Consider the following 6,000-nt stretch of genomic DNA (forward strand, 5'->3'; position numbering starts at 1 on the left):
GATTGGAGAAACTTACTTTTTCGCCCGAAAACGGAAAAAAAACGAAAGGGGTAACACTGTCGTTTTTTTTTTCGGGTCGAAATTTTGAATTTTGATATCTCAGCTCTGGAAGGGTCTAGAGCCTCCATTTTTGCACTCAGGTCAAAGTCTCACAGCCCTCTATCATAATCCAGAGTTTTGAGAAGATTGGAGAAACTTAATTTTTCGCCCGAAAATGAAAAAAAACGAAAGGGGTAACACTGTCGTTTTTTTTTCGGGTCGAAATTTTGAATTTCGATATCTCAGCTCTGGAAGGGTCTAGAGCCTCAATTTTTGCACTCAGGTCAAAGTTTCGTGGCCCTCTATCAGAATCCAGAGTTTTGAGAAGATTGGAGAAACTTAATTTTTCGCCCGAAAACGAAACAAAAGAAAGGGGTAACACTGTCGTTTTTTTTTTCGGGTCGAAATTTTGAATTTCGATATCTCAGCTCTGGAAGGGTCTATAGCCTCCATTTTTGCACTCAGGTCAAAGTCTCACAGCCCTCTATCATAATCCAGAGTTTTGAGAAGATTGGAGAAACTTAATTTTTCGCCCAAAAAAAAAAAAAAAAACGAAAGGGGTAACACTGTCGTTTTTTTTTCGGGTCAAAATTTTGAATTTTGATATCTCAGCCCTGGAAGGGTCTAGAGCCTCCATTTTTGCACTCAGGTCAAAGTCTCACAGCCCTCTATCATAATCCAGAGTTTTGAGAAGATTGGAGAAACTTAATTTTTCGCCCGAAAACGGAAAAAAAACGAAAGGGGTAACACTGTCGTTTTTTTTTTTCGGGTCGAAATTTTGAATTTCGATATCTCAGCTCTGGAAGGGTCTAGAGCCTCCATTTTTGCATTCAGGTCAAAGTCTCACAGCCCTCTATCATAATCCAGAGTTTTGAGAAGATTGGAGAAACTTTATTTTTTGCCCGAAAACTGAAGAAAACGAAAGGGGTAACACTGTCGTTTTTTTTCGGGTCGAAATTTTGAATTTCGATATCTCAGCTCTGGAAGGGTCTAGAGCCTCCATTTTTGCACTCAGGTCAAAGTCTCACAGCCCTCTATCATAATCCAGAGTTTTGAGAAGATTGGAGAAACTTTATTTTTTGCCCAAAAATGAAAAAAAACGAAAGGGGTAACACTGTCGTTTTTTTTCGGGTCGAAATTTTGAATTTCGATATCTCAGCTCTGGAAGGGTCTAGAGCCTCCATTTTTGCACTCAGGTCAAAGTCTCACAGCCCTCTATCATAATCCAGAGTTTTGAGAAGATTGGAGAAACTTAATTTTTCGCCCAAAAACGGAAAAAAAACGAAAGGGGTAACACTGTGGGTTTTTTTTCCTGTCAAAATTTTGAATTTCGATATCTCAGCTCTGGAAGGGTCTAGAGCCTCCATTTTTGCACTCAGGACAAAGTTTCGTGGCCCTCTATCAGAATCCAGAGTTTTGAGAAGATTGGAGAAACTTAATTTTTCGCCCAAAAACGGAAAAAAACGAAAGGGGTAACACTGTCGTTTTTTTTTCCTGTCAAAATTTTTAATTTCGATATCTCAGCTCTGGAAGGGTCTAGAGCCTCCATTTTTGCACTCAGGTCAAAGTCTCACAGCCCTCTATCATAATCCAGAGTTTTGAGAAGATTGGAGAAACTTTATTTTTTGCCCAAAAATGAAAAAAAAAAAACGAAAGGGGTAACACTGTCGTTTTTTTTTTCGGGTCGAAATTTTGAATTTTGATATCTCAGCTCTGGAAGGGTCTAGAGCCTCCATTTTTGCACTCAGGTCAAAGTTTCGTGGCCCTCTATCAGAATCCAGAGTTTTGAGAAGATTGGAGAAACTTAATTTTTCGCCAAAAATGGAAAAAAACGAAAGGGGTAACACTGTCGTTTTTTTTTCAGGTCGAAATTTTGAATTTCGATATCTCAGCTCTGGAAGGGTCTAGAGCCTCCATTTTTGCACTCAGGACAAAGTTTCGTGGCCCTCTATCAGAATCCAGAGTTTTGAGAAGATTGGAGAAACTTAATTTTTTGCCCAAAAACGGAAAAAAACGAAAGGGGTAACACTGTCGTTTTTTTTTTCAGGTCGAAATTTTGAATTTCGATATCTCAGCTCTGGAAGGGTCTAGAGCCTCCATTTTTGCACTCAGGTCAAAGTTTCGTGGCCATCTATCATAATCCAGAGTTTTGAGAAGATTGGAGAAACTTTATTTTTTGCCCAAAAACTAAAAAAAACGAAAGGGGTAACACTGTCGTTTTTTTTTTCGAGTCAAAATTTTGAATTTTGATATCTCAGCTCTGGAAGGGTCTAGAGCCTCCATTTTTGCACTCAGGTCAAAGTCTCACAGCCCTCTATCATAATCCAGAGTTTTGAGAAGATTGGAGAAACTTTATTTTTTGCCCAAAAATGAAAAAAAAAAAACGAAAGGGGTAACACTGTCGTTTTTTTTTCGGGTCGAAATTTTGAATTTCGATATCTCAGCTCTGGAAGGGTCTAGAGCCTCCATTTTTGCACTCAGGTCAAAGTTTCGTGGCCCTCTATCAGAATCCAGAGTTTTGAGAAGATTGGAGAAACTTAATTTTTCGCCCAAAAACGGAAAAAAACGAAAGGGGTAACACTGTCGTTTTTTTTTCGGGTCAAAATTTTGAATTTTGATATCTCAGCTCTGGAAGGGTCTAGAGCCTCCATTTTTGCACTCAGGTCAAAGTCTCGTGGCCCTCTATCATAATCCAGAGTTTTGAGAAGATTGGAGAAACTTTATTTTTTGCCCAAAAATGAAAAAAAACGAAAGGGGTAACACTGTCGTTTTTTTTTCGGGTCGAAATTTTGAATTTCGATATCTCAGCTCTGGAAGGGTCTAGAGCCTCCATTTTTGCACTCAGGTCAAAGTTTCGTGGCCCTCTATCAGAATCCAGAGTTTTGAGAAGATTGGAGAAACTTAATTTTTTGCCCAAAAACTAAAAAAAACGAAAGGGGTAACACTGTCGTTTTTTTTTTCGAGTCAAAATTTTGAATTTTGATATCTCAGCTCTGGAAGGGTCTAGAGCCTCCATTTTTGCACTCAGGTCAAAGTCTCACAGCCCTCTATCATAATCCAGAGTTTTGAGAAGATTGGAGAAACTTTATTTTTTGCCCGAAAACTGAAGAAAACGAAAGGGGTAACACTGTCGTTTTTTTTTCGGGTCGAAATTTTGAATTTCGATATCTCAGCTCTGGAAGGGTCTAGAGCCTCCATTTTTGCACTCAGGTCAAAGTCTCACAACCCTCTATCATAATCCAGAGTTTTGAGAAGATTGGAGAAACTTTATTTTTTGCCCAAAAACTAAAAAAAACGAAAGGGGTAACACTGTCGTTTTTTTTTTTCGAGTCAAAATTTTGAATTTTGATATCTCAGCTCTGGAAGGGTCTAGAGCCTCCATTTTTGCACTCAGGTCAAAGTCTCACAGCCCTCTATCATAATCCAGAGTTTTGAGAAGATTGGAGAAACTTAATTTTTCGCCCAAAAACGGAAAAAAACGAAAGGGGTAACACTGTGGGGTTTTTTTCCTGTCAAAATTTTGAATTTCGATATCTCAGCTCTGGGAGGGTCTAGAGCCTCCATTTTTGCACTCAGGTCAAAGTCTCACAGCCCTCTATCATAATCCAGAGCTTTGAGAAGATTGGAGAAACTTTATTTTTTGCCCAAAAATGAAAAAAAAACGAAAGGGGTAACACTGTCGTTTTTTTTCGGGTCGAAATTTTGAATTTCGATATCTCAGCTCTGGAAGGGTCTAGAGCCTCCATTTTTGCACTCAGGTCAAAGTCTCACAGCCCTCTATCAGAATCCAGAGTTTTGAGAAGATTGGAGAAACTTAATTTTTCGCCCAAAAACGGAAAAAAACGAAAGGGGTAACACTGTCGTTTTTTTTTCGGGTCGAAATTTTGAATTTCGATATATCAGCTCTGGAAGGGTCTAGAGCCTCCATTTTTGCACTCAGGACAAAGTTTCGTGGCCCTCTATCAGAATCCAGAGTTTTGAGAAGATTGGAGAAACTTAATTTTTCGCCCAAAAACGGAAAAAAACGAAAGGGGTAACACTGTCGTTTTTTTTTTCCTGTCAAAATTTTTAATTTCGATATCTCAGCTCTGGAAGGGTCTAGAGCCTCCATTTTTGCACTCAGGTCAAAGTCTCACAGCCCTCTATCATAATCCAGAGTTTTGAGAAGATTGGAGAAACTTTATTTTTTGCCCAAAAATGAAAAAAAAAAAAACGAAAGGGGTAACACTGTCGTTTTTTTTTTCGGGTCGAAATTTTGAATTTTGATATCTCAGCTCTGGAAGGGTCTAGAGCCTCCATTTTTGCACTCAGGTCAAAGTTTCGTGGCCCTCTATCAGAATCCAGAGTTTTGAGAAGATTGGAGAAACTTAATTTTTCGCCCAAAAACGGAAAAAAACGAAAGGGGTAACACTGTCGTTTTTTTTTTCGGGTCAAAATTTTGAATTTTGATATCTCAGCTCTGGAAGGGTCTAGAGCCTCCATTTTTGCACTCAGGTCAAAGTCTCACAGCCCTCTATCATAATCCAGAGTTTTGAGAAGATTGGAGAAACTTAATTTTTCGCCCAAAAACGGAAAAAAACGAAAGGGGTAACACTGTCGTTTTTTTCGGGTCGAAATTTTGAATTTCGATATCTCAGCTCTGGAAGGGTCTAGAGCCTCCATTTTTGCACTCAGGTCAAAGTCTCACAGCCCTCTATCATAATCCAGAGTTTTGAGAAGATTGGAGAAACTTTATTTTTTGCCCAAAAATGAAAAACAAAAAACGAAAGGGGTAACACTGTCGTTTTTTTTTCGGGTCGAAATTTTGAATTTCAATATCTCAGCTCTGGAAGGGTCTAGAGCCTCCATTTTTGCACTCAGGTCAAAGTTTCGTGGCCCTCTATCAGAATCCAGAGTTTTGAGAAGATTGGAGAAACTTAATTTTTCGCCAAAAAACTGAAAAAAACGAAAGGGGTAACACTGTCGTTTTTTTTTTCAGGTCGAAATTTTGAATTTCGATATCTCAGCTCTGGAAGGGTCTAGAGCCTCCATTTTTGCACTCAGGACAAAGTTTCGTGGCCCTCTATCAGAATCCAGAGTTTTGAGAAGATTGGAGAAACTTAATTTTTTGCCCAAAAACGGAAAAAAACGAAAGGGGTAACACTGTCGTTTTTTTTTCAGGTCAAAATTTTGAATTTCGATATCTCAGCTCTGGAAGGGTCTAGAGCCTCCATTTTTGCACTCAGGTCAAAGTTTCGTGGCCATCTATCATAATCCAGAGTTTTGAGAAGATTGGAGAAACTTTATTTTTTGCCCAAAAACTAAAGAAAACGAAAGGGGTAACACTGTCGTTTTTTTTTTTTCGAGTCAAAATTTTGAATTTTGATATCTCAGCTCTGGAAGGGTCTAGAGTCTCCATTTTTGCACTCAGGTCAAAGTCTCACAGCCCTCTATCATAATCCAGAGTTTTGAGAAGATTGGAGAAACTTAATTTTTCGCCCAAAAACGGAAAAAAACGAAAGGGGTAACACTGTCGTTTTTTTTTCCTGTCAAAATTTTGAATTTCGATATCTCAGCTCTGGAAGGGTCTAGAGCCTCCATTTTTGCACTCAGGTCAAAGTCTCACAGCCCTCTATCATAATCCAGAGTTTTGAGAGGATTGGAAAAACTTTATTTTTTGCCCAAAAAAGAAAAAAAACGAAAGGGGTAACACTGTCGTTTTTTTTTCGGGTCGAAATTTTGAATTTCGATATCTCAGCTCTGGAAGGGTCTAGAGCCTCCATTTTTGCACTCAGGTCAAAGTTTCGTGGCCCTCTATCAGAATCCAGAGTTTTGAGAAGATTGGAGAAACTTAATTTTTCGCCCAAAAACGGAAAAAAACGAAAGGGGTAACACTGTCGTTTTTTTTTTCGGGTCAAAATTTTGAATTTTGATATCTCAGCTCTGGAAGGGTCTAGAGCCTCCATTTTTGCACTCAGGTCA

This window comes from Pimephales promelas, chromosome 13, assembly GCF_988280905.1.
Source record: "Pimephales promelas chromosome 13, fPimPro1.hap1.1, whole genome shotgun sequence".
NCBI classification, from domain to species: Eukaryota; Metazoa; Chordata; class Actinopteri; order Cypriniformes; family Leuciscidae; genus Pimephales; species Pimephales promelas.